This window comes from Lonchura striata, chromosome 25 (assembly GCF_046129695.1).
Source record: "Lonchura striata isolate bLonStr1 chromosome 25, bLonStr1.mat, whole genome shotgun sequence".
Lineage (NCBI taxonomy): Eukaryota > Metazoa > Chordata > Aves > Passeriformes > Estrildidae > Lonchura > Lonchura striata.
This window is the reverse complement of record NC_134627.1, coordinates 3,551,420-3,570,624: the sequence shown is the minus strand read 5'-3', so window position 1 is coordinate 3,570,624 and position 19,205 is coordinate 3,551,420.

Genomic DNA, 19,205 nt, shown 5'->3' with positions numbered 1-19,205 from the left:
TAAGAATGAGACAATCAAAAGGTCAGTGCAATCAGGAATTACCACACATACAACAAACCTTTTCTTCTCCACCTATCTGCTAACCCTAGTGAAGGATGGCCCTGCATGGAGCAATCAGTACCTGCAGACCTTACTGCAATTGTTCTTCCTCAACATGTTTCCTTTGTGAAGATCTGGCATTCCTCCACTGCTGCATCAAAGCTGATGGAGACTTTACTTGTCACCAGGAAAACCATTGCTTCCTGCAAGCTCTGGTCATATGTACATTGGGTTTGTGGTCATCTTCTCCCAGGTGGTTCTGCTGACTGGCCCACCTGCACCCAGGGAAGCCAAGTCACCTGATGTGGCCTCTGCTGATCCTGATCCTGCAGCTGCTCTGCCCACCCCGCACTGTGTGTGTCAAAGAAAGGCAGAGAGTTGGAGAACCTGTGCTATGAGGAGTGTGGCCTTTTCTCCCTAGACAACAGGATTCCTGCAGAGGACCTTATCACAGTATTTTAATGAATAAATGGGATCAACCAAGAGCCCTGAGAGTTTCAGCATAAGGACCAACATGGAGGGGCTATCCATGCGGGACACATGCCGAGTGAAGAAGAACTGGAGATGATTTGAGTGCTGGCAACTGAGACCAGTGCTTAGGTCTCAACAGGAGCAGATGAAGCCTTGGTTTCTGGACATAGCAAGATGTGCAGAGGGGCCAGTAAGATGGAGAAAGATCATGTCTCTGCTCTGAACTGAGAGCAGGAGCATGTGTGGAACGTCACAGGCTTCATGGGACACTCTCTACCTGAGTTGTCTGAGCTCAGCAGTGCCTTGAAGAGTTCCTTTGCTGCATACAGGAGACCATGGATATCTGGGGGATGACATGGATTAGAGCATTAGATCAAGCCTGAAGGCAAAGGAATTCTTATATCTTATCCTCACTGCTGCCACCCTTTGAACTTACGATTTCATTGATGGCCTCTGTTTGTGCAGTAGTCAAGGATGTCTTTGTTTGTGCCAAGAGAAAGAACACAGACGAAAATCCACTGCAAGGACTCCCACCCCCTGCCCTTTTTAACTTTGTACATGAGCAGATTGTTGCCACAGAACAAAGGAGAACTTAGAAGGCAAGGTATGAGAGCACAAGGAGACCACAGTCACTGAGATGCAGTGGAGCTCCTGCATGGTGTCCATCTGCCTGCCATGCAGAGGGAGAGAGGGCAAAACGTCCTGACTTAGACTGGCCTGGGGAGACACAGAGAACAAGTGCTAAGTAAGAGCAGTGGGGAGGAAGCTCTGTCATGCCCCTCACGTAGCAGCTCTTGGGTGTGTGGGCAAGAAGCACAAAAGGGGTGCCCATTTCCTGACAACTTGGACAAAACCAAACCACTCAGAAATGTCCCAAGTGAACATCACCTGCCCACAAGGAGTGCCAACATACCTTGATCTGAGACTTCTACCTCAGAAATCTTTGAGCCTTTCATCCCAGCACTTACAGAGTGAGATGTTCACATAGGAAAGCACGTGGCAGAAGCCAGGAAATGGAAAGGCCACAGTGCAGGAAAACCAGGACACAGACCCTACCATTAACTGGGATGGTGCACACTTCACATGACCTGGTCAGAAAATTATGACTTCCACGAAGGTGCCTCTGGGCTTGAGGCAGGGCAGGCCTGCTATAAAAGGCAGCCCAGGTCTCTGCTCTCTCATCCACTTCTCTCACCTCTTCCTCCTCCTCAGGAATCAGGTGAGTGGGAAGCCTCTTCTCCTCCTCCTCCTCCTTCTTGCCTGGCTGGAGGTCTCAGCTGAGAGGGGCTGTCATAGCGCAGGGCTGGGAGCTGCTTCTGCCGGGTGAGGGTAGGGGAGAGAAGGTCTTGTGCTGACAGTGAGAGGATGGAACTTGGATAAGGTGGCTCCTGGGCTTTCGGCTGGGCATGGCAATGTGGGTCAGGAGGTGCCTGGGCTGCAGGGCGTCAGGGTGCAGTGCTGCTTCTCATGTGTCCTCACTTTGTGCTTCTCGCTGCCCTCTGTGCCAGGTGCACCTGTGACCCCAAGCCATGTCCTGCTGCCAGCCCTGCAACCCTTGCTGCCAGCCCTGTGGCCCCTGCCCGCTGGCCAACAGCTGCAATGAGTGCTGTGTCAGGCAGTGCCAGAGCTCCCACGTTGTCATTGAGCCTCCTGCTGTGCTGGTGACCCTGCCCGGCCCCATCCTCAGCTCCTACCCACAGAACACCGCTGTGGGATCCTCCACGTCTGCTGCTGTTGGCAACATCCTCAGCTCTGGTGGAGTGCCCATCAGCTCTGGGGGCTTTGACATCTCCAGCATCACCAACTGCTATGGTGGCAGCAGATGCCGTCCCTGCTAAATCTACTGGCAACATCCTTGGGCAAGAACCTCCAAGACCTCAGAACATGGTTCTAGGCAGAACATGATTCTGGGCAGGAGATAGATCTTCTGGACATTCTCTTTACAGTTTTGGGGTGATTTCTTTCTCCTACTATTCCATCTTATTTCTGTGCTGTCCACTTGTCCCCAGGCCCGCCCCGGGGACCTGTTTGCCTCTCTTCCTCTTTAGGGCAGGCAGATGGACACCCTGCAGGAGCTCCACTGCATCTGTGAGCCATGTCCTTTTCTTGAGACTCAATAAAGTACTTTTGCATCCAAGCCTTAGCCTCTGAGTCATCCTTAATTTTCTGTCAAACTTTACATATTGCTTAGGGGAAATGGTGGAGAAAGAAGGAGGATCAACTCCCCTGAAGCTGACAAAGTCATACCTGGCTACTCATCAGCCAAAGCTCATCAGGAAGACCATGGCTCCAAAGTTTGCAAAAGTTGTGTAGGGAAACAGCAATGTCTGGGGACAGCCTATAACCTCACTTCTTCCTTCTCCTCCCCTCCGTTAGCTGGTCTGCAGTCCATGTCCTGCACACAGGGGCGTGGGTAGATGAGATACACTTCCTCAGCACAGGCAGGACCCAGCTGGTATCCCACACATGCAGGACTGAGGTAATTCACAAGTTTCCTATCAGCCACACACAGGCTAATGCAGTGATAAATGACTTTAAGCTGAATTTGTGCAAATGTCTTACCACTTTATTATAAATTTGTAACATTTCTCGCCTATATGAATGTATGCAATTTGTCCATCAAATTTTTTCTGGATGAGTCCTATGATCAAACCAGTGCCCACTGCTGGGTTAGCCTTTGATTGACAGTCCACGCTCACTTTGTGACCTCCTTCCTGTGTTTGTACTGTACTGTGTTGTGCTTGTCTCCAGGAGAAAGAACAAGGATGTTTGTTGCAAAAATGGGCTGCTTACCTGTGTACGGTCCCTTCTCCAGCCACGCCCTGTTTCTCACAGTGCCTTCTTACCAACAGTCCTTGGTTGGCTCCCTGGATATCTGTTATTAGTGTTTGATACACCTTATCATCTGGGCTTCTGTGCCACTTGTGGCTCAAACATCCACATGGACTTGGACTGGAAAAGGAGAAGTAGAGAAAGAGAAGGAAGAAAAACTATATACGCTATCCGTGAATTTGGAGGTTAATTTCTCTATAATCCCCCACATTTTAATATACAATCTGATTAAGAAAATAAAAGGCAAAAAGGTTAACATCAGAAGGACAATCATAGGGTGCAACATTTTATCATGAGCTTCAGTTGCTCTTGGTGACCATCCAAATAAAATGTCTCAACGGTGGTGTTCTCTGTCTTTCTTTGGTTGCTCCATCACCCTGTGAATTTTTCCATATCAGGATGAATGGTAATCAAAATTTTCTGTCCATTTTCTCGAACTTCCCTCAATAGCATTTTTCGCATCCTAGTGACATTCATTCAGTAGGAATAGGCTGCTTCTCTTAAGTCAATGTATAATTATAACAATTGGTAAGATTTAAGAGGAGCTAAATAACTAAAATCACATCCCATAATGTCAACAAAGTTACAAGCACAAATACTAGGATACTTATATGTACAATAATGTTGCCTACAAATACAAAATCACAAGCACATCCATTCCATCAGGCCCATACTCTGTGCTTTAGGGGCTAGAGTGCATCTCTATTGGGACTTAATCCTGACACAATGATTTGGTATATATTGAAGCACCATGTACTGTTAAAACAAAAGGTGTGCTTACTATTAGTGGGATCATAAAGGAAAATTACTAGTTGCTACTGTTATCTAGTTGCTAGGAGTGGATTTCCCTTTTGTATTTTCCAAGGTTACCTTTGAAATGCCACCTGCCTTTGTAATTGCTGCCCCCGTAAATTGCACCCACAAGAGAGAAGCATGTAGTGCAGAATGCCTATGGTTACCATATTGATTAACATAAACAAAAGCAGTGAGGGTTTCAACCTGTGGGTTGAGCTTGTTGATGTGTCAACCATATTTGGTTCCTGCTGGCAATGACTGCTCCTACAAAAATGATATAAGCAGTTCTTTGATAAGTAACTTAATCTTTAGTGGGATGTGCTGGCACAATTCCCGGTAATGTTCCTGGAAAGATAAAACAGTACAAGTCTCAGCAGAGTTGGCCTGGACAGGTTACTCCTTAATTGCTCAAGGTGTATAACAGCTAGGAGTAATGAACTTTTCCTGCTCAGAGTATCTCTGTTCTGTCTCTTTAAATGCAGTTTAGTCGAATAATGAAATTATTATTCCAGTCCTATGAGAGGCCGGGACTGGGGGTCTGCTTCTGTTCGCTGCTGCTGCTGTTGTTTGTTTGTTTGTTTGCCTTGTTATACTTACTCTAGTAAAGAACTGCTGTTCCTTTGCCTGTGTCTTTGTCTGACAGCCCCATAATTTCAAATTTATAATTATTTAGAGGGTAGGGTGTAATATTTTCCATTCCATGAAGGTTCTCGCCTTCCTTGGCAGACACCTGTCTTTTAAACAAAGACAATTGTCAATATATGGTAGAGTGAAAGAGGAGCAAGAGAGAGACATTAAATGAGAGAAAGAAAGGAAGACAGGTCACCAGTCCTGGCTCGAGCATTGATTCAGCTGATGGAGTATCCAGGCAGAACAAGGCCATTTATCTCAGAAAAGTGCTGTCCTGCCTCCACATGGCCCTTCTCCAGCCACATTCCATTTGTCCTCACAGCTTCTTAGCAAGAACCCTCAGGTGGCTGCACAGCCATCAATCTGTGGCTTTGAGACATGCGCAAGAGTCCCGCTTCTTCAGTGCTCCTACACCAGTGCTTAGTGAGATGGACACGGATGGTGCTTGTGCCATGAACTCTGGGCAGGAATGGCATGGGAGGAACCAAACAAGATCCATAGGGACACTGTGTGCCTGAATTTTTGAGTCCAGCTGTGCCTTCAGGAGTTTCTGAAGAGGCTATGAGAAAAAACAGGATGTGGCTGGAGAAGGGGCCATACAGAGGTAGGACAGCATTTTCCTGGAACAACCAACCAACCTTGCTGTAGTTCCTGAAGAGAAGCAAAACATGGGACCGTATGTCTTGGTTTGACACAGTACAAGGAGATGAATGAGGTCACAATGTGCACATGGGCTGTAGGGGAGGATCAAGGTCACCAAAGATCCCTGAAACTTCCCACCCATTTCCAGAAAGGTCTGAAAGAACAGACTGTGTATGAGAACTCATAGAAAGCAAGAAACCTGTAACTGGGGCAGTTACCTATCCATGGAAAGGTATCCCCCAAATCTGGGCACTGCCCCCAGGAGCTTGGACATCCAATGGACTAGACTAGCACAGATGGATGGATGCTGAAGCCAGGACTGACACCTCACCCACTGGATTGATGATGGTACCAGGACTTTTTATTCTCTCTGTTTCTCTTTCCCTCTATTTCTTTCAATTTTCCCCTCATTAATGAATCTCTCCCTCTTTAATTTCTCTCTTCTCTTTCACCAAGCTACTTAATCCAAAACCCACTGTCATGTGCTTATATAGTAGGTGTGGGACTACTATAACATATCAAGATCCACACTAAGCATGTAATTTACAAATAATTTTTTAAAAATGCAGACCATTTCTTTTGACTGTGAGCATTTATGAGCTTTTGAGTGATTTCTACACTTTAAGGGTGGGACCCCATGGTAACTTGATTGGCAGATACTGATCCCATCTTCTGCATCACCTCAGCCCTGCATGTCTGGACAGCAGCTGGGTCCTGCCACGTGCTGAAGCACTCTGTGATGTAACTGTCTTGTCTGCTTTTGACCACATGTGTTGCTCATGGACCTTAGACTGGGCAATTCAGGGGAGGAGAAGGAAGAGTTGAGGCTGTGGGCTGGTCCCAGACATTGCTGTTTCCCTTCCCCATTCATGCCACCCTTTGGAGCCATCTTTTCCCTGTTTGCCATTGGCTGTGAAGTAGCCAGGGATGTTCATCATCAACTCCAAAGGAAAAGGCAGAAAGGAAAATCCACTACAGGGACTCCAACGCTCTGCCCATCCACCTTCTACCCTGAGCAGACTGGAACAGTTGCCACAGAAAGAAGAACAATTTAGAGGCCAAGGCTTGGATGTACAACTTTAATGAATATAAAGTAGAAACAGAGGTGGCTCACAGGCAGCACCAGGAGCAGCTACAAAGATGCAGTGGAGTTCCTGCAGGGTGTCCATCTGTCTGGCCAAAAGAGGGAGGGAGGGAGGGCAACATGTCCCCCTAGGCTGGCCTTGGGAGACAAAGAGAGCAAAGGAAAGACAAAAAAAGTAGAAGGGAACAATGGGCTCCAGGGAACAACCTGTAGTGCCTGGTGCTGGCTCCAGAACACCTCCAGCAGGATGAGGGACCTGTGAGATGTTTAATCCTGCTCCTCATTTTGCATCCCTTGGGAAGTCTATGAGGTTAAGGGAGAGAACAAAAGCAAGCCCTGGCACTGCGAACATGCAGGAGGAATGGATAGTCAGGCCAAGCTGCAAAACACTGGGACATCCTAAGAATGAGTGGGATGGGAGAGCTTTTGTGTCCCTGCATCAACTATCAAAGGTCCTGTTTGTTTGAGTTAAAAAGTAATAAAATGTTTACTGCAAAGAGAGAAAGAGATTCTGCAATACTTTTTCAGTGCATAAGACTGAAAGATGAGGCTGAGACAAATGAGAAGGAAGGGGCAGAAGCAATGGAGGATTGGAGGAAGAAAAATGAGACTAGGGGTCTGAAATGACCCAAGAGAGGAGATAAGTTTTCCTTTCTCTCAGTGTTTGTAAATTTTCACGTAGTAACAGCTTCTAGACCAAACAGGCACAAACCAGCATATTAACTAATGTTTCCCATCATTTAAGACATAATTCAAGGCTTCAGTCAGGAAGACATTGATGGACAGGTGTCCTGGGTTGTAAGATAAGCTTGTATTCCATTTGCCATCTGTCGAAGGCGAACCGGTTGGACAGGTTTTTGTTATCTCTCTCAGAGACAATGGTTTGTCCTGTAGAGGCAATGGTTTGTTTATACACCATTGACTGATTTAATGAAGGGCTGAAAAAATGTAACACCGTGAGGGGTCCCACCCAGAGGGGGGAAGCAGCTCTCCCTCTTCTTCGCGGGACTCCGAGAGAAGCAGCTCTCTCTCTCTCTCTGCGCGGGATTCCCGGGGAAAGCAGCTCTCTCTCGCTCTCTCTTCGGCGGCACTCGCAGCGAAGCAGCCGGCGCGCAGAGGCGACGGCAGCGGAGCTCAGAGGCAACCCCGGCGCAGAGGAAGACCGGCCCCCACTGCCACCAGATCTTCAGAGGAAAATTATACCCTTCTAAAGATCACCACTTCAGCTGCAACTCATCAACTATTGCAAGGAAAAGCAATTGTCCCAGCAAAACTGTACTGGCATTCCTCAGGTTCTAGACTTTTTCTTTCACTGGTTTTGTTTGTACCGATTGCATTTGCCTTTTTTTTTAAATTGTTGTCCAGTTTTCTCCTAGTAAAGAATTGTTACTCCCACTCCCATATCTTTGCCTGAGAGCCTTTTAATTTAAAGATCCTGGTAATTCAGGGGGAGGGGGGTTTGCCGTTCTCCATTGTACAGGAGGCTTTGCCCTCTTTCACAGACTCCTGTCTTGTCTAACCAAGACAGAATTTGGCGCATCAACGTGAGGCCCGAGGGCATTGAGAGGGAAAAAGGATTAACAGTTCTTAAGTAATTTGGTTTTGTTGTGTGTAAAAACATCTTCAGCATCACCATGTGGTCTAGTTTACCTTGGTTTGGGTGGCATGTGATCGTAGCTATACTTTTCCCATTTGCAGACCCTTATCTAAAAATGAGTCCTATAACTAAAGCTACGGTGTCTGTTATCAAGTTTGGCTTCTGGGTTAATTGGGTGAGGAATTCATGGATCTTTAATTTCCTCTGGAAGGCAGATACATGGATTCATAGCTATCACACGTTAACTGTATGTTTTTGGAGTTATTTTAATAACGATACCTACTGCGAGGAAATAACACCTGGGCAAACTTTCTCTCAACCTTTTAACCATCTTTTTGGGTCTGCTCCACCAGTTCTCAAAGGGTTAAGATCCTTTATAAGTGCTAATGATACCATACAATGGGTGGTGTTGCTGATAGTCCTGTTATATTTAGCATTCAGAGATAAGGGAAGATTAACCTGGATAACTACCCTCACACCTACACCACAGACTCGAAATGCTGCTGCTCCAGAGCCTGACCCTGCCCCACAGCCCACCTCAGAAATGAACCGCCCAGATTGGGTGAGGGTTCTGGTTAAGGAAATACGAGAAATGCTGAAAGAGTGCATTTCCCCAGCTGGTGAGAAACCGGCCCTTTGCCTTGAGGAGGGACAGTCTAATAGTACAGCTGTGGAACCCACTAATGTTACAACTGTCCAGGTTCCAGCTGAACCACAAGGGCAGTCACGGTCAGCAGCAGTGGCCCCGGTAGAAACAAGGAAGTCTAAGGTGAAAGCAGAGCACCCTGCAGATAGGGACAGGAATAGAAGAACCTCACAACCCACAGGGGAGCCAGAGATTGCTATCATCACCGAGTCCCTGACGTACGAAAGTCTTCGCAATCTGCATAAAGACATTGTGCGACGAGGGCGTGAGACTTATGCTACCTGGCTACTCCGGGTTTGGGATCTTATGAGTACAAGCGTGCAGCTGGACGGTGGTGAAGCAAGGAACTTGGGACCCTTGACCCAGGACTCGGGTATAAATCAGGTTTTTGTAAGGGAACCAGGGTCCCTTTCTCTCTGAGAGCGGCTCTTAATGAGTGTCAGGGAGAAGTTTGTCCACAGAAAGAGAATGCAAGAGCACCATCATAGAATGCGCTAGAAGACCCTCGAGGAAGGGATCCAACAGCTGAAAGAAGTGGCAGTATTGGAGGTACTCTTTGAGAGGGATAGACGACACAATAATGATCCTGACAAGGTCAGGTGTACGGGACAAATGCTGTGGAGTCTGGCAAATCTTGGGCCATCTCAATACGCCACCTTCATTGCAACGATCAATGCTGACACCCACCGGGAGACAATAGGTTCTGTTGCCAACAAACTTAAGAATTATGAGAGTATGATTAATGGCCCAATACAGGCTCATATCTCAGCTGTGATTAAGGAGTTTAAAGAGGAGATGAAGGAAGAGATAAGGAAGGTTAATACAGCACCCGTGAGAGTCACAGGCCCCAGAATCAGCACCCAACAATCCCCAGCTAGAGAGAGAGGGTACACCCCAAGGGCTAATCTGTGGTTCTTCCTGCGTGACCATGGGGAAGACATGGGGAGGTGGGATGGGAAACCCACTTCTGTCCTGGCAGCACGGGTCCGTCAACTCAAAGAGAGAAACTCTAACCGGGGGAGTTCCACCAAAGTGAAAGTAGCCTCAACCTCCCGTGACCAAGCTTGTGGGTACGATCTGTCAGACCCCCTTGAAGGGACCTCTAGTATATATGCCCAGAGAAAGAATGATAACCAGTGTTAGAGGGGCCCTGTCTCTAGCCAGGGAGAGGCACGGAAAAACCGGATCTTCTGGACAGTGTGGATCCGATGGCCTGGCACATCAGAGCCACAAAAATATGATGCTTTAGTTGATACTGGTGCACAGTGTACTCTGATACCATCGGGACATGTGGGGGCAGAGCCTGTTTCCATTGCTGGTGTGACAGGGGGATCACAACAATTGACTCTGGTAGAAGCTGAAGTGAGCCTGACTGGGAAGGAGTGGAAGAAACATCCTATAGTGACTGGCCCAGATGCTCCGTATATCCTAGGCATAGACTTCCTCCGGAATGGATATTACAAAGACCCAAAGGGACTCAGGTGGGCTTTTGGAATAGCCGCTGTAGAGGCAGAAGACATTAAGCAATTGAACACCTTGCCTGGACTGTCAGAAAACCCCTCTGCAGTAGGACTCCTAAAGGTAAAAGAACAACGCGTGCCAATTGCGACCTCGACAGTGCACCGCCGGCAGTATCGGACGGATCGAGATGCCGTGATCCCCATCCACAAAATGATTCAGGAGCTGGAGAGCCAAGGAGTAGTCAGCAAAACCCACTCACCCTTCAACAGCCCCATCTGGCCTGTGCGCAAATCTGACAAAGAATGGAGATTGACTGTAGACTATCGTGGCTTAAATGAAGTGACTCCACCGCTGAGTGCTGCTGTGCCGGACATGCTGGAACTCCAGTACGAGCTGGAGTCCAAGGCAGCAAAGTAGTATGCCACCATTGATATTGCTAATGCGTTTTTCTCCATTCCTCTGGCAGCAGAATGCAGGCCTCAGTTCGCTTTCACCTGGAGGGGCGTGCAGTACACCTGGAACCGACTGCCCCAGGAGTGGAAACACAGCCCCACCATCTGCCATGGACTGATCCAGGCTGCACTAGAAAAGGGTGAGGCTCCAAAACACCTGCAATACATTGATGACATCATTGTGTGGGAGAGCACAGCGGCAAAAGTGTTTGAGAAAAGTGAGAAGATCATCCAGATACTACTAGAAGCTAGCTTTGCCATCAAGAAGAGCAAAGTCAAGGGACCTGCCCGAGAGATCCAGTTCCTGGGAATGAAATGGCAAGATAGACGGCGCCAGATTCCCACTGAAGTCATCAACAAGATCACAGCTATGTCCCCACCAACCAGCAAAAAGGAAACACAAGCTTTCCTGGGTGCCATAGGTTTCTGGAGAATGCACATTCCTGAGTATAGCCAGATTGTGAGCCCTCTTTATCTGGTTACCCGAAAGAAGAATAATTTCCACTGGGGCCCTGAGCAGCAACAAGCCTTCACCCAGATCAAGCAGGAGATCGCTCATGCTGTAGCCCTTGGCCCAGTCAGAACGGGACCAGAGGTCAAGAATGTGCTCTACTCTGCAGCCGGGAACCATGGGTTGTCTTGGAGCCTTTGGCAGAAAGTGCCTGGGGAGACTCAAGGCCGACCACTAGGATTCTGGAGCCAAAGTTACAGAGGGTCTGAAGCCAACTACACTCCCACAGAGAAAAAAATCTTGGCTGCCTTTGAAGGAGTTCAAGCCGCCTCGGAAGTAATTGACACAGAAACACAACTCCTCCTGGCACCCCGACTACCGGTGCTGGGGTGGATGTTTAAAGGAAAGGTTCCCTCTACCCACCATGCCACTGACGCCACATGAAGCAAATGGATTACCCTCATCACTCAACGCGCCCGTATTGGAAACCTGAATCGCCCTGAGATTTTGGAGATAATTACGAACTGGCCAGAAAGTAAAAACTTTGGTCTCACTGATGATGAGGAGCAAGTACAAGTGGCAAGGGCTGAAGAAGCTCCACCATACAACCAACTACCAGCAGAGGAGACCTGCTACGCTCTTTTCACTGACGGTTCCTGTCGCATTGTAGAGATGAACCGGAAGTGGAAAGCAGCCGTATGGAGCCCCACACGCCAAGTTGCACAAGCTACCGAAGGAGAAGGTGGATCGAGCCAACTCGCTGAACTCAAAGCCGTTCAGCTGGCTCTAGACATTGCTGAAAAGGAGAAGTGGCCAAAGCTCTACCTTTATACTGATTCATGGATGGTAGCCAATGCTCTGTGGGGCTGGCTGGGAAGGTGGAAGAAAGCCAACTGACAACGTAGAGGAAAGCCAATCTGGGCTGCTGATATATAGAAAGACATTGCCTCTCAGGTAGAAAAGCTGACGGTGAAAGTCCGTCATGTAGATGCCCATGTCCCCAAAAGTCGGGCTAATGAAGAGCACCAGAACAACGAGCAGGTAGATCAGGCAGCAAAAATAGAAGTGTCAAAGATAGACTTAGATTGACACCATAAAAGGGAGTTGTTCCTGGCTCGATGGGCTCATGATGCCTCAGGTCATCAGGGCAGAGATGCCACCTACAAGTGGGCACGAGACCGAGGGGTGGATCTAACCATGGACAGTGTTTCCCAAGTTATCCATGACTGTGAGACGTGTGCTGCCATCAAACAGGCCAAGAGAGTGAAGCCCCTATGGTATGGTGGGCGGTGGTCCAAGTACAAGTATGAGGAGGCCTGGCAGATTGACTACATCACACTGCCCCAGACACGCCAAGGCAAGCGCTACGTGCTGACCATGGTAGAAGCCACCACTGGATGGCTGGAAACTTTCCCTGTACCTCATGCCACTGCCCGGAACACCATCTTAGGCTTGGAAAAACAAGTCCTGTGGAGACACGGCACCCCTGAGAGAATTGAGTCTGACAACGGCACCCATTTCAAGAACAGCCTTATCAACACCTAGGCCAGAAAACATGGTATCGAATGGATATATCATATTCCCTATCATGCTCCAGCTGCCGGCAAAGTTGAACGGTGCAACGGACTCCTTAAGACTACCCTGAAGGCACTCGATGGGGGAACATTTAGAAACTGAGAAATTAACCTAGCAAAAGCAACCTGGATGGTCAACACCCGGGGGTCTGTCAATCGGGCTGGCCCTGCTCAGTCAGAACCCTTACACGCAGTAGATGGAGATAAGGTCCCTGTAGTACATATAAAAGGTATTTTAGGGAAAACTGTTTGGATTAATCCCACCTCAGGCAAAGACCAACCCATTCGTGGGATTGTCTTTGCTCAAGAACCTGGTTACACTTGGTGAGTAATGCAGGAAGATGGAGAGACCCGCTGTGTACCACAGAGAAACTTAGTCTTAAGAGAGAACTGGGTGTAAGATTTCATGGTGTGCAGATGAAAATAGAATAAGGGGTGGATAATGTCCTGGGTTGTAAGATAAGCTTGTATTCCATTTGCCATCTGTCGAAGGCGAACCAGTTGGACAGGTTTTTGTTATCTCTCTCAGAGACAATGGTTTGTCCTGTAGAGGCAATGGTTTGTTTATACACCATTGACTGATTTAATGAAGGGCTGAAAAAATGTAACACCGTGAGGAGTCCCACCCAGAGGGGGGAAGCAGCTCTCCCTCTTCTTCGCGGGACTCCGAGAGAAGCAGCTCTCTCTCTCTCTCTGCGCGGGATTCCCGGGGAAAGCAGCTCTCTCTCGCTCTCTCTTCGGCGGCACTCGCAGCGAAGCAGCCGGCGCGCAGAGGCGACGGCAGCGGAGCTCAGAGGCAACCCCGGCGCAGAGGAAGACCGGCCCCCACTGCCACCAGATCTTCAGAGGAAAATTATACCCTTCTAAAGATCACCACTTCAGCTGCAACTCATCAACTATTGCAAGGAAAAGCAATTGTCCCAGCAAAACTGTACTGGCATTCCTCAGGTTCTAGACTTTTTCTTTCACTGGTTTTGTTTGTACCGATTGCATTTGCCTTTTTTTTTAAATTGTTGTCCAGTTTTCTCCTAGTAAAGAATTGTTACTCCCACTCCCATATCTTTGCCTGAGAGCCTTTTAATTTAAAGATCCTGGTAATTCAGGGGGAGGGGGGTTTGCCGTTCTCCATTGTACAGGAAGCTTTGCCCTCTTTCACAGACTCCTGTCTTGTCTAACCAAGACAACAGGTTATATCCATCCATACATGGGAGAAATGTGATTTAATACAGAAGCCATAAATCCTATGCACCAACTCAAACAAAACTCATTTACCAGACTATATCCTGAGTAATATGACTGGCACCAATCCTAACTTGTGAATTACCTCAGCCCTGCATGTCTGGACAGCTTTGCATGTCTGTGCTCAGGGGGTGCATCTCATCCGCTTGTGTCCTTGTGTGGGAGACACTGAGCACTAACCCTAGACTGTTGCAGTTCAAATTTATTTCATTGATTCCTTGTTTAAGTGGTTTGTTTTGTTGTACCCCTATGTTCTCCCGAGTTGGTTTGTCCCTGGGTTGTACCCTCCCTCAAAACTATCCCTCATGCCATTCCCCACCCCTTGTTCCAGCTCTTTCCCTGCCTGTCAAGGCAACCCAGCCCCTTATTCTTGAACGTTTCCCTGCCACTCTTACCTTGGGCCAATCCCAGACTGCAACACCTCTTTGGAAGTCCTGTAAACTTTTCAGCCCCATTGGCCCATGTGACTGGACCTCTCCTCCCACCTACTCTGATTAGTTCTGACGTGTTTATGTAATCCCCTCGCTCCTCCCTTGATAGCTCTCCATTGGTTGTTTGTTTGTATCCACACCTGATTTGTAACTGTATGAAACCCGAGCACAGCAGGACCTAAGACTATTTGTTCCTGGTCCCTTCACTTGGAACCTGAAATCTTCCCTGTTGGAACCTCAAGAGCCGAGAGCTTCTTCCTTTTCCTTTGCCTGATCCCTGCTGTGGCTGTGACATTCTTCACTATAGAGCAAGCTGCTCTTCAGGTTCAGTTGCAGGCAAGATCCAAACCTCAGCTGTTCCCCTCTCCTGGTGTGGTGCCAGAGTTTCGCCAGAGGTAGCCCAGGCTCCAGTGGCTGCATCACTAGACTAGGTGAGGGAGTGGAGGAGAAAGAGGAGATGAAGCTGTGAGCTGGATCCAAAAATTCCTGTTTCCCTTCACAAGTGTTGCCTGATGTCTCCCTGATGGCCTTTAGCTGCAGAGTAGCCAGGGGGGATTTTGTCAGCTCCAAGGAAAAGGGCAGGAAGAAAAATCCACTGCAGGGAATCACAGTCTCTGCTACCTCCACCTATTTTCTCTGAGTGGACTGGCAGATTTTCTAGAGAACAAAGAAGGACTTAGAGACCCAGGCTTGGATGCAAAACAACTTTATTGAGTGTAAAGAAGAAAAGGAGTTGGCTCACAGAGAGCACCAGATGCAGCCACTAAGATGCAGTGGAGCTCCTGCAGGGTGTGCATCTGCTTGCCCAAAACAGGGAGCGAGGGTCACATGTCCCTTTTAGACGGGCCTGAGGAGACATGGACAACGAAGAAAGGAGGAAAAAAAGGTGGGAGAAGGGAACAATGTCTTGATGCTGTAAACACAATGTTCCAAATCTTTATCTCATGCCCAGATGTCTGTTCTGAGGTCTTGGAAGTTCATGCCTAAAGACTTTGCCAACAGATTTAGCAGGGACGGCATCTGCTGCCACCATAGCAGTTGGTGATGCTGGAGATGTCAAAGCCCCCAGAGCTGATGGGCACTCCACCAGAGCTGAGGATGTTGCCAACAGCAGCAGATGTAGAAGATCCCACGGCGGTGTTCTGTGGGTAGGAGCTGAGGATGGGGCCGGGCAGGGTCACCAGCACAGCAGGAGGCTCAATGACAACGTGGGAGCTCTGGCACTGCCTGACACAGCACTCAGTGCAGCTGTTGGCCAGCGGGCAGGGGCCGCAGGGCTGGCAGCAAGGGTCGCAGGGCTGGCAGCAGGACATGGCTCGGGGTCACAGGTGCACCTGGCACAGAGTGCAGGGAGAAGCACAAAGTGAGGACACATGAGAAGCAGCACTGCACCCTGATGTCCTGCAACCCAGGCACCTCCCGGCCCACATTGCACTGCCCAGGCCAAAGCCCAGGAGCCACCTTAGCCAAGTTCCATCCTATCACTGTTGGCACAAGACCTTCTCTCCCCTGCCCTCTCCTAGCAGAAGCAGCTCCCAGCCCATTGCTATGACAGCCCCTCTCAGCTGGGACCTCCAGCCAGGCAAGGTTTGCTCTTGCAGCAGCGGAGGGAGAAAAGGTTTCACACTCACCTGATTCTTGAGGAGGAGGTGAGAGAAGTGGATGAGAGAGCAGAGACTTGGGCTGCCTTTTATAGTAGTCGTGCACTGCCTTAGGCCCAGAGACACCTTTGTGGAAGTCATAATTTTCTGACCAGCTCATGTCAAATGTGAACTATCCCAGCTAATGGTAGGGGCTGTGTTCTGGTTTCCTGCACTGTGGCCTTTTCATTTCCTGGCTTCTGCCACGTGCTTTCCTATGAAGGGTCATTTCTCAAAGTGCCAGCATGACAGCATCAAGGATTTCAGGGCAGAACTACATCAGTGGACAAAGAAGGATTAGATGAAGGGCCAGTGGCATCCAGGTGATTTGTACCTGTGTCATTCTCCTGGATTCCTCTGGTGCCAGAAATTCACCCTGCTCTCATGCTTCTTGTGCACATGCCCAAGGTCTGCGTGAGACGTGGGACAGTTTTTCCTTTGCTTTCTTCATTACTCTGTGGTCAACACTCAGTATTATACTGAGGTGGGCTTCTGATGGGAGGGTTTGACCCTAGTGCTGTCCTAAGAGTATTCAGAAAAATTGTGTTCTCTTCTCTTCCCAGTGACATGTGATAAAACCTCCACCTACGATCTCCCTTTTAGAGAGAGCTGGATTTATTTCATGGGGAGAAAAGAAGGTCAAGGGGAAAGTTTATCACTCTAACACTACCTGTTATTGGAAGGAGGCTGTAGTTAGGTGGGCGTCAGTCTCTGCTCCCAAGTAACAAGACAAAAGGAATTGGCCTCAAGTTGCACCAGGGGAAGTTTAGATTGGATGTTAGGGAAAAATTCAATATCAAGCATTGGAACACACTGTTGAGGGAGGAGGTTGAGTCACCACTCCTGGAGGTGATTTCAACAAAGTGTAGATGTGGCACATGGGACCATGGGTTAGTGGTAGAGTGGGCAGTGTTAGATTTATGGTTGGACCTGATGATCTTGAAGGCGGTCTCATGATTCTGTGACTGTGCAGCTAGTGCAGGAGTCCTGGGCATTTGAATTAGACAATTAAGAATGAGACAATCAAAAGGTCAGTGCAATCAGGAATTACCACACATACAACAAACCTTTTCTTCTCCACCTATCTGCTAACCCTAGTGAAGGATGGCCCTGCATGGAGCAATCAGTACCTGCAGACCTTACTGCAATTGTTCTTCCTCAACATGTTTCCTTTGTGAAGATCTGGCATTCCTCCACTGCTGCATCAAAGCTGATGGAGACTTTACTTGTCACCAGGAAAACCATTGCTTCCTGCAAGCTCTGGTCATATGTACATTGGGTTTGTGGTCATCTTCTCCCAGGTGGTTCTGCTGACTGGCCCACCTGCACCCAGGGAAGCCAAGTCACCTGATGTGGCCTCTGCTGATCCTGATCCTGCAGCTGCTCTGCCCACCCCGCACTGTGTGTGTCAAAGAAAGGCAGAGAGTTGGAGAACCTGTGCTATGAGGAGTGTGGCCTTTTCTCCCTAGACAACAGGATTTCTGCAGAGGACCTTATCACAGTATTTTAATGAATAAATGGGATCAACCAAGAGCCCTGAGAGTTTCAGCATAAGGACCAACATGGAGGGGCTGTCCATGAGGGACACATGCCGAGTGAAGAAGAACTGGAGATGATTTGAGTGCTGGCAACTGAGACCAGTGCTTAGGTCTCAGCAGGAGCAGATGAAGCCTTGGTTTCTGGACATAGCAAGATGTGCAGAGGGGCCAGTAAGATGGAGAAAGATCATGTCTCTGCTCTGAACTGAGAGCAGGAGCATGTGTGGAACGTCACAGGCTTCATGGGACACTCTCTACCTGAGTTGTCCGAGCTCAGCAGTGCCTTGAAGAGTTCCTTTGCTGCATACAGGAGACCATGGATATCTGGGGGATGACATGGATTAGAGCATTAGATCAAGCCTGAAGGCAAAGGAATTCTTATATCTTATCCTCACTGCTGCCACCCTTTGAACTTATGATTTCATTGATGGCCTCTGTTTGTGCAGTAGTCAAGGATGTCTTTGTTTGTGCCAAGAGAAAGAACACAGACGAAAATCCACTGCAAGGACTCCCACCCCCTGCCCTTTTTAACTTTGTACATGAGCAGATTGTAAGAGTCGCCACAGAAAAAAGGAGAACTTAGAAGGCAAGGTATGAGAGCACAAGGAGACCACAGTCACTGAGATGCAGTGGAGCTCCTGCATGGTGTCCATCTGCCTGCCATGCAGAGGGAGAGAGGGCAAAACGTCCTGACTTAGACTGGCCTGGGGAGACACAGAGAACAAGTGCTAAGTAAGAGCAGAGGGGAGGAAGCTCTGTCATGCCCCTCACGTGGAAGCTCTTGGGTGTGTGGGCAAGAAGCACAAAAGGGGTGCCCATTTCCTGACAACTTGGACAAAACCAAACCACTCAGAAATTTCCCAAGTGAACATCACCTGCCCACAAGGAATGCCAACATACCTTGATCTGAGACTTCTACCTCAGAAATCTTTGAGCCTTTCATCCCAGCACTTACAGAGTGAGATGTTCACATAGGAAAGCACGTGGCAGAAGCCAGGAAATGGAAAGGCCACAGTGCAGGAAAACCAGGACACAGACCCTACCATTAACTGGGATGGTGCACACTTGACATGACCTGGTCAGAAAATTATGACTTCCACGAAGGTGCCTCTGGGCTTGAGGCAGGGCAGGACTGCTATAAAAGGCAGCCCAGGTCTCTGCTCCCTCATCCACTTCACTCACCTCTTCCCCCTCCTCAGGAATCAGGTGAGTGGGAAGCCTCTTCTCCTCCTCCTCCTCCTTCTTGCCTGGCTGGAGGTCTCAGCTGAGAGGGGCTGTCATAGCGCAGGGCTGGGAGCTGCTTCTGCCGGGTGAGGGTAGGGGAGAGAAGGTCTTGTGCTGACAGTGAGAGGATGGAACTTGGATAAGGTGGCTCCTGGGCTTTGGCCTGGGCATGGCAATGTGGGCCAGGAGGTGCCTGGGCTGCAGTGTGTTTGGATGCAGTGCTGCTTCTCATGTGTCCTCACTTTGTGCTTCTCCCTGCCCTCTGTGCCAGGTGCACCTGTGACCCCAAGCCATGTCCTGCTGCCAGCCCTGCAACCCTTGCTGCCAGCCCTGTGGCCCCTGCCCGCTGGCCAACAGCTGCAATGAGTGCTGTGTCAGGCAGTGCCAGAGCTCCCACGTTGTCATTGAGCCTCCTGCTGTGCTGGTGACCCTGCCCGGCCCCATCCTTAGCTCCTACCC